This window comes from Electrophorus electricus, chromosome 14, assembly GCF_041902795.1.
Source record: "Electrophorus electricus isolate QZ-2024a chromosome 14, ASM4190279v1, whole genome shotgun sequence".
In the NCBI taxonomy this organism is placed as follows: Eukaryota; Metazoa; Chordata; class Actinopteri; order Gymnotiformes; family Gymnotidae; genus Electrophorus; species Electrophorus electricus.
The window spans coordinates 2,279,075-2,288,963 of record NC_137510.1 but is presented as its reverse complement, the minus strand read 5'-3'; the positions used below and the strand labels follow the sequence as shown (position 1 = coordinate 2,288,963).

General features: G+C 45.5%; 1 long non-coding RNA gene across 7 annotated transcripts; it reads left to right on the top strand.

The window, feature by feature from the left end:
- Nucleotides 1-651: 651 nt before the first annotated feature.
- Nucleotides 652-7,317, top strand: LOC145651251 (uncharacterized). Of its 7 annotated transcripts, none has more exons than XR_014117089.1 (4): nucleotides 652-2,041; nucleotides 2,169-2,378; nucleotides 3,140-5,243; nucleotides 5,925-7,317. It is a non-coding gene; the product is annotated as an uncharacterized LOC145651251 (long non-coding RNA). The 7 variants fall into 7 exon arrangements; XR_014117086.1 differs by having other exon boundaries at nucleotides 2,169-4,175; nucleotides 5,118-5,243; XR_014117087.1 differs by having other exon boundaries at nucleotides 2,169-5,243; nucleotides 5,925-6,011; nucleotides 7,063-7,317.
- Nucleotides 7,318-9,889: the final 2,572 nt, after the last annotated feature.

Genomic DNA, 9,889 nt, shown 5'->3' with positions numbered 1-9,889 from the left:
CATTCTCCCTGTTCTGGAAGCAGTACACTCCTTAATGGTGAGAGAGAGAGAGAGAGAGAGAGAGAGAGAGAGAGAGAGAGAGAGAGAGAGAGAGAGAGAGAGAGAAAGAGCTTAGTGTGGTCAGCTGATAGCTCACTAGCTGGGAGGTAGGTCACAACGTACAACAAATGCCAGTAATCTCTTCCCCACTTTACATGCGCTATTTCTGTAAATGACCCTCTCTCCCACTCACAAATGACCAGAAATAGCACGTGTGTGTGTGTGGCTGGCTGATGTAATGTGATACAGACAGCACAAGGCATGATGGGTAGGAATTAGGCTGACTGGCGGCGCTCTGTCTGCGCACGTGCTGCAGGTCCCGTACTGGCATCCGTTTACTACGTTCGCCAGGGCAGCCCCAGGGTGCAGTCAAACCATCAGATCCACGTCACAGAGTGGGCCAAAGGACCAAAGGTCAAATATTCGAGTCAAATGCTCGACTGACACACCGCAGAGTGAAACACGACCAAGCTGCTGACGAGACCTCTCCACACGCATGACACTAAAACTCCAGTCCACATTTCATTTTATACACTTCAGCTAATTAAGGCGCGGGCCTGTTTACGAACAAACACCCAAACTGACTGTAGGTGGTAACCGCATGTGAGTGCCTCGCGTTAGCGAGGACCAGTCAGCCAGCCTGGCCGGAAAGAGAGAGAGAGGGGCGACTGCCACGAGCTCGTTTTGCAGGAAGCATCTGCAGCAGCGCTTATCTTCTTTCCTGCTCGCGGTAATGGCTTTGGCGCGATGGATGAGCCACTTTCCTCCTTTTTGCCTTCAGGTGCACAGAGCGAGACGAGAGCGCGCGCAGATCTTTGGCCTTTGGCCAGCGTGTGACAAAGCTGAGCGGAACGACACCGACCCTGTTGCAAATTCACGCCATCACTGCAAAATTAACATAATTAGCTAGCATATTGTTAACTTTTTTTTTTTTTTTTTTTTTTTTTTTGGTATGCCGCTGATGTTCCGCAGCAACCAAACAAATTTAATTTCGGAGGCGGGTGGTGCGTTAACAGGCTGGCGGATCTACTGGAAACCTTTAGGGCGAAGAGGAAGAAAAAAAACTTTAAGAAGGAAAATTCCTCAGCGGCGATTACTCTTTTGCTTGATGGCGTTTGCTAATTATGGCACTTCCTAAGAATGAAAGTAATAGGCTGGTGTCACTGCCTGAAGCTTAACGAGAAATACGCAGGCAGCCACATCTAGATCAAGCCCCCTTTTTGAGGATCTCGTTCCTTTGAGACCGGAGAAAAAAAACCCAAATCTAAAACAACACAAGAAAAGACAGAGCACAGAGGAAGAGAGGAAGACGAAAGCAGAACAAAGAACAAAAGACTCGACGCGGATCTCAAACGAAGGCGCCCGGCTCAGATGTAATTAACTGTGTGGGGTTTTTTTAATCTAGACGCTCTGCCTCGTAAATAAACGCGGCAATCAGTTTGTGTTTTTGCCACCGTGTGATAGTAACGATTCCCATTAGCGTGGCACGACCTCCTCTAATCTGAACGAGCGCAGACGCAGGGACGGTCCCGTGATAGCGCGAGCCCCGGAGGTAGCGCAGGGGCTCACGTGTAACGGATGCTGGGGAGCCCTTGATTCTAACATCGTTCCCCATTCGTGCCCTCCATCTCGATGGGGATTGCTCTTATCTGTAGAGAGTGCCTTTGCACACTTTGTTTGAAAAGTTCCTTTTTTTTTTTTTTTTCCCTGTGCCACGCGGTCTTTGCAGCTCATTTGAGCAATGTGGCAAAATCCATTGGATGCAGTCTTGATCATATGGCTGTAAAGCTGGGCCTCACAGCTTGGGGATATCAGCCATTCTGTTAAGCACTCTGCCTGTGAAGATGTGAGCCTGATTGCTCTGTTATTCTTAAGAGGGAAGGCAAATCTCCTCCAGTATCGGCAAGCAGAGCGCTCGGCTCTTTGTGGAGGAGAAAAGTAAATTTAGGAGAAACTTGTGGCACTAAGAAGAATGTTCAGACACAGCACAGTTTAGGGAGAGGTAATGAGGCAGTACTTACACACACGCGCACACACACACATAAACACAGACACACACACGCGCGCGCGCTCACTCTCTCTCTCTCTCTCTCTCTCTCTCTCTCTCTCTCTGTCTCTCTCTCTCAAAGGAAACACTGGGACTGGAACCTTCATGAGAAGCGGTCAGGGAGCTACACGTGTTCCCCTGAAAATTTTGTCTTCATCATTTTTCTCCAACACACAAAGATGCATTTGTTTAATGGGAAAGGATCACTCTTAATTTTTATTGTTTTAAAAATGTTCTACATTTAGTTACCTAGGGAGACAAAGAAACGTTAAATTCCAGACACTTTCCAGAGGTAATTTAAAGAAAACAGTCATTTGGAATTGTGTACTAAGTTGTCTACTAAGAATCTTGGTGATTGGCTAATACTCAGAGGTTATAATCACAGACAAAAGTTAAGACACATACAATTTCATAAATCTCCTGTCTGAAAAGGCTACTGCCATATCCTATACATCACCAAATGCTTTGGGTGACAAGTTCCAATTAACCATGAAGGGAGAAAGCATTTAGGAGCGTTTCATATCTCATTACATACAGTTATTTATTTTACAAGAAATGGTGTTTTGGCTGTGAAACTAAAGTCATTTAAATGGAGCTCAAACCCCCGAAACTTTAATTACACGCCATGCATAGCATGACTTTTGTGTTCAAGGTCGTGTGGGACACTAAGTCACATGTCATGTCCCTTTCAGAGATTGGCCCGCGTCGCACTCCGGGGGGAAGCCACAGGTAGAGGTTTGCACCTGTAGATGTTCTTCATTAGCTGTGGCGAAAGCGCAGAGTCACGCTAGCAGGCGCTACGTTCCAGTCTGTTTTAGAAATCATTGAATGCTGTTTTATATATTCAGATGGATATTGAGTGCTGTTGTTTTAGTAATGCCTACCTTTCCCTGTCAATGGCTGAAATAAAAATAGATTTGAGGGCTTTTCAAAAAAGTTCTACTCTTAACACTTAAATAGTTTCACACCGAAGGTTAATGATTGATGGTCTTTTTTCAGATATTCAGTGACTGAGGGTTTGGATTGATAACTTTATTCTTCCTCATCTTTCAGAGCCATCAGGGCGGAGAACGTCCTGAACAGCCAAGACAGCTGAGAGAGTGCAGGCCTCTGACACCGTCTCTGTGAGACTCGGATAGACGGCAGAACATATTCCCCAGTGAGGGTTCACAAAATTGGAAAAGCTCCTCAGAAACATGACGCACATAAAGGGCTAAAAAGAGACACGTGCTACAGTGTTCCAGATTGGAGCCTGTGGCGGGAAACTGGGAGAAGGCTAGTGTTACTGGGAGAGGGCTGGTGGTACTGGGAGAAGGCTAGTGTTACTGGGAGAGGGCTGGTGGTACTGGGAGAAGGCTAGTGTTACTGGGAGAGGGCTGGTGGTACTGGGAGAAGGCTAGTGTTACTGGGAGAGGGCTGGTGGTACTGGGAGAAGGCTAGTGTTACTGGGAGAGGGCTGGTGGTACTGGGAGAAGGCTAGTGTTACTGGCAGAGGGCTGGTGGTACTGCGAGCAGGCCTGTTTGTGTGAGAGCCCCTGTGGGCTGCCATGACACACAGGGATAGTAAAGCTCTGTGCATCTCCTACACATTTCACTGGAGTTCATTCACAGGGTTTGTTTTAAAAACACAGACTGCTGGCCATAAGGAGGATCTGGCAGTCTCTGGAAAGCCGTCATCACATCCCTCATCATCATCATCATCATCATCATCATCATCATCTATATCATCATTGAGTGGTGCATCTTCCTGTACACACTGGAGCCTTCAGACAAACACTGCAGAATTGAACATGACTGATTATGACAGTGCTGCAATTATTTTGTCATTGCCTCCGTTTTAAGACTGTGTCATTAAGGATGGTTCCACGAGACTGCCTGAGGTTCACACCAGTAGCATCAAGCCTGGAATGAACATGAAGCGTCACGGTGAAAGGCGTGCAGAGAGCTGAGCGCAAGCCAGGGCTCTCAGCGGGCTCACACACTAGCAACAGATTCAACACCCAAGTGTCCTGAGGACTTGGACGTTAGCACTTAGCAGCTGAGACGAAACACACCACCAGTTAACAACCGCGAGGCTTCAGTCCAGCTCGTGAGCTAACTACATAAATAGCCGATGTGAACGTTTGATTGCAGAAATGGCTTTCAGTGTGTAATCTGGAAATACCCTGCCAGGGGAGTGTTTGCCTTGGCTGTAGGCACAGTGTCTATTAAGCGAGACCATCCCAGCACTTCAAAGCATCTTGGCCTTTGTAGTTCTTTTGCTCAAGCACCCAACCCTCCTTAAGATGTTTATCTTCCCTCTGAAATCTGGAAAGCATATAGGCAAGAGGCAACAGCCCCCCCCAACCCCCCACCCCACCCCAAACTCCCCCCCCGGGGGTGTCCTACTGTCCTTTTGGCGCATGTATGCTCTCTGCACAAACGGTCAATATCCAAAGAGTTCATAACCGGTGCAAGCCCTTATAAGACCCTGGGAATGGGAAGACCTTCCTCTCTGCTGTGGAAGCAGGGGGGAACAATGGCTATCTTCCATAACAGGGTCTAGAGACTAGAAAAGAAAACTTCCTTGTCTTCTGGGCTTCAACAAGGTTTCCAGATGTGCTCAGGGTCAAAGGTTGGAGATAAAAGTACCAGGATGTGGCAGGGATCTGGCTAGTAGCCTGAGCCGCAGTGTGTGCATTCCTGGCCTGAGCAGAACGGAGTGTGGACAGCACCGCCCTCTCACACTGTGCACAGCGAGAGGCTTCGTCTCGCACGGCTGAGTTATGACAGTGCAGCTCCACCCTCTGTGCCTCCACCCAAGGCAGACAGGTGGCCAGACAGGGATGCATCTCACTGTGTTCTGGAGATTTCAGGCCAGGACACTCAGGGAGGTTGGGGTTGAGGGGATTGAATGAATGAATGAATGAATGAATGAATGAATGAATGAATGAAAGCTTTACTGGTGAGTGTTCGGTTTTACTGAAGGGGACAGGCAAGTGTCCTGAACTCTGGCGTAACTCCCACCCTTGTGTCTTTGCGTTTTGATTAGGGATTTGAAACGAAGTGTATTCCAGAGGCCTCGTCCCGCAGGCGGAGAAGTTGATGAGTAATTTTGCAATTGGAAAATTGGACCGAAAGGTGTCTGGACCCCTGGGCTCGTGCGTTCCCACTGCAGGTAGAGGAAGTACAGACATCACATGCTGCCTGCCGACGATGTCCGTGACAGTCACAGACTTCTACTCTCCACAAAGACGCGGAGCTCGTTTGCAGGAAGCACTAATACAATTACTTCAAGTGTGTCAGGAGCTTAATAAGTGTAGAAATTGCCCTGTCAAATAAGACCTGAGATATGGGGGTCAATTATATGATTATGGGGGGAAAGTATTGCTTTTTCTGCATTGCTTTTTGTTTCTTTACATACAGTAATCTGCTCAAATAAAATGGGCCCAGACAAGTCCATTCGGATCCTGTGAAGTAGAGAAAATCAGAATGACAGACAACTTTATTTTTGTCAGTTATGATGATGCTGAGACTTATGGGATGCGCTGAGTGCGCGTGCTCATGCAGATAGTCTGTGTAATAATTTCCACCACAATGGTAACATCCCCAAATAGTATTGATTGCTTGCCTTCAGTTCTTCAAGTCAGCACAGGGAAAAAGTGCATTATATAGACTTAATTGAATTTTTTTTGTACTGCAAGTAGTATATACCTTTAACAGGTTTTAAGCATAGTAAGGATTAAATAATATAAAAGGCATGAATTTTGTTCTGAACAGAGTGTGTGAAGGACATGGATTGTGTGTGTGCGTGTGTGTGTGTTTTGCGTGGGCCTTGGCATTCTCTCATTTCAAACAGCTGAATGCAGTCTTCTGTCCACTAGATGGCGTCAGACTCTGTTGAAGACGCCATGGGCTCAGAAACGCGCGCGCTGGGTGGGATCAGGTGACCAGGCCAGGGAGCTCTCCATGCGCGTGAGAGTGCTCGCGTCCTGCAAACATGGCAGTTTCAGATTTTGCCGTTCATCAATTAATTAAATGTTATTCTTAACTGGAAACATGAATTAACTATTTAGAAAGCTGATATTTCAGAGAGGACCAACGTACTATGGTAAACAACAACAACGACAGGTTTTTAATATTTTAAATGCTATTCTACAATACTCTACAATACAATATTTAGTGCTTAATCTTGTGGAGAGATGTGGGGTAAGGAATTTAAACATAGGAAACATTCTCAAAAGTGATTTTTAAATAAAGAAAATTCCACAGACTGAGTCAAAGCCTGCTCTTGCCTAGACTGACTCTGGATGCTCCAGATGACTCCCACATCTAAACGCATGTCTAGTCCTTACCATGACTGTGTTAAAAAAGGGTGTAAGATCTTGCTTAATGCGATACAGTAACTTGAGCTTTAGAGAAGCAAAAATGATATTTAATTTGTGGACTGTATGAAAAGAAATGACATGCAGTTAATTTCTTCCTGACTCAGTCCCAAACCCTGTGCTTGTCATATTAATTGTTTTAATGAACAGAGCTGAGGGAAACACCATTTAAAGATGATTGCTATAGGAATATTTAAACATCGCTTTTCCTCCCTTTTCATAAGAAATAATGCATCGGATCTCAGAATACGAAAGGCATTTGCATATTCATGCTTTGTTCGTGTCTTATTTAGAGGCAAATATTGTCCCCAAGTAATGCACATTAAAATTCTGTCAACAAGTGTTCAAAACACAGTGAAAACAGCTAAACCCGAAACGTCGCTTTTGACAAAGCTCTCACAAGTAAATTTATCATTTACCATCTTGCAGTCATGAGAAGCGACCGACTTTAGTGTGTGACGATGGGAAACGTACATGTCTTCATAAATAATGTGCAGTTTCACAAACTCACATTTCCCACGTCTATGAATATTCATTAGACAGCTGAATTTAAATACACCAAACCAGCCACTTTTGATTTATGTGGCCTTTTTTTTTTTTAACCCCAAAAAGCACAAGCAAAAGTTGAAGCCTGGGAGCCCTTCCAACGTCTCCCTGAGACGCGGAGAGCCGAGACGTCCCTGAGACGCAGGGAGCCGAGACGTCCCTGAGACGCAGGGAGCCGAGACGCCCATCCTTTCTGCTGCCAGACCGGGGACCTTCTCACCCCTGTCTCCCTGTCATGTCTTATGTAGTGCTCTGATTTCTGTCCTCCCACTAAAGTTTTGCATTGTGCTACCGTGGCTTTGTCTTTGTGTTATTAAATGATCTAAACATGGGGCAAAGTATCAAGACTTTTCATCTGCCCCCTCCCCCCACACTCACCGATCATAGTTCTTTGTCCTTCATTGATGTTATTTTCCAAAATGGCCCAGAGTGTGTAAATCTCGGACAGCTGAGCTGCTTAAAAAACTTGCCTTTTGATCATTAATTTATTCCATGCCACCATTTTGTCAAGATCACAATTGTTTCGTGGGAGATTTTTCCCCTCCGCCTCTCGTTTGCCCTCAGATGGAGGTAGACCTAATTCTGCTTCCTTTAGAGAAGCTCTTTAGTCTTGGGAAATATGATTAATCTGATTAGTCATTCAGACTTGCCTCCTCTTTCATGCTTACATTGGGCAGCACAAAGAGCCCCCTACAGGTTAAAGTTTAAACGTGGATTACCAGATAAAGCCAGCCCTGATTAGTTTACTGAAGGCCACGCAAAAAAAGAAAATGAAAGAAACAAATTAGATTTGCCTTGCTGCTAATTTCACCAACATCTTTATTCTTCTTTCGTTTTGTCTTTTTCCTCTTGTGTGTGTGTGTGTGTGTGTGTGTGTGTGTGTGTGTGTGTGTGTGTTTTAACTTCATCCTTTCACATTCAGAGAGTGAGCATCAATTTTGAGGCAAAATCTTTCAACAATTATGCAAATGGCAGAAGGACTGCACACAATACAGTATGGAAATGAGCACTGGACAGGAGTGGTCTCATTAAGGGCAGATGGCACAAATGCTGAAAAGCGTTTGTTTCAGCATGCGGGGCCGCACGTCCGACGGTGTCAGAACTCCAGACACGTCTGATATGTTTACCACACAACCGTGTGTTTGTTGAGGCTCGCGGGGTTTTTGATTGTTATAAATGTGTGTATATGCGTCTGCGGGCAGACGCGTGACCGGTAATAACGACGTGGCCGTTTGCTGACAACAGCATGGCTGTTTGAACGTGACCTTCAGTAGAAAGACTGATATCGCCCCGCTCCACCCAGCCGAGAGACTGGCTGCCTTCACAAGCCGTTCGCAGCCTTGGATTTAGTGAAAGACGGTGTTTTCACACACGTTCGCGTATATGAAAGCATCTCTAAGTGGGATTATCAAAAAATAAACAAGCAAACAGTGCGAGTCTTTACAATGTGATTACAGGAATACGAACTTTGGTCTGTTATGAGGTTCAGGAAATTGAACAAAGGGACGGAACATAAAATTGCTGAAATATTAGAAACAAATAATCTGTGATGTATGATAAAGTGTTCATTACAAATGGTATTTTGTATGTGAATTATGGGCATGTCATGGCATACTGTATATATCAAAGCGACTAAATGACAGACAAATTTTCAGTCAACATGAACCTTTTTTTTTTTTTTTTGGAGATTCCTGTGTGGTAAGAAAAGGACAAAGCAGCTTCTAGCTGCAGACAATTAAACATGGTGAGCCTGTGTATCAGTGAAGTGTCGTGTCCTGTTCCGATAAGAGGAGCTTCTGGTTTATCAGCAAAGCCTGCTGGAACCAAGGGTGTGAAAAATGATTTTCCCATTGGATTATGGGTAAAAGCTCTGATTGGTGGCAGCACTCTGTGATGTGAGCCCACGGACTTAAATCTACGTTTCTGTCTGGTGAGAACGTAGGGCCCTGGGAGAGAAAGTGTGTTTGCCCGTGTGTGTGTGTGGGTTTGTGTCTGTATGTTTGGGTTTGTGCGTGTGTATGGTTGTGTTTATATGTGTGTGCATCTGAGCTTGCGTGTGGGTGTTGGTGCGGATGAGTGTGGGCGTGGGTGGGTGTGGGTTTGTGTGAGGGTGCTGCTCCACCCTGCGGATGAGCGCGATCATTTACTTAGCCCTCCCTTACCCACGGAGGCCCACGCCAGCACCTCCGTCTGGGTCTGTGATGTGACCATGATTATTGTTGCCTGTTCTCTGGCTCCTGGCCTCCTAGCGGCAGCCGACCCTGTGTCGGCTACAGCGCAACAGAGAAAGGAAGAGAGGGAGAGACCGTCATTTATTTCTGCACTAATTTTCCTGCCTTTGTGATGGATAGCTTTCCTATTGTGCCATTTAGGCCTTTGGAAAATGTTTTGTGAAGCAGAAGAAATTGCCAGCTTCCATATCACACAGGCCCTGTTGTGCGATTTTAGATCTTCGTTTATATCTTCTAGGCAGTTACACTTAAAGGACGTGAACCGAGTAAAGATTAACTATTTACAATTAACATACCGCTTCCAGGTTATGTCACATGCATATGTCTTTCCAACGTACCTTCTTCCAGAACAGATTTTTTCCCCCAAGATATAGTTACTAACTGGCTACACACCTTTCCAATATTATAATTTTCACTTTTAGAAACATGGAAGAGATTCTGTCAGGTTAGAACTCTAACCTATTTGCATACATACAAAAATGCCAAGTACAGTGCAATCAAAATTCCTACCTGAATTATGTGCCACTGGCATTACATGGCATTTCTGTCTTGATCCCGTTCTGTGCAGATGCTGTAGCTGTCCGCCGCATAGATGCCTGCTCCGGTCAGCGCAGAAGAATCATCCAGTTGAAGGAAGGAGCAGAGCAACTGTCCCGTATAGC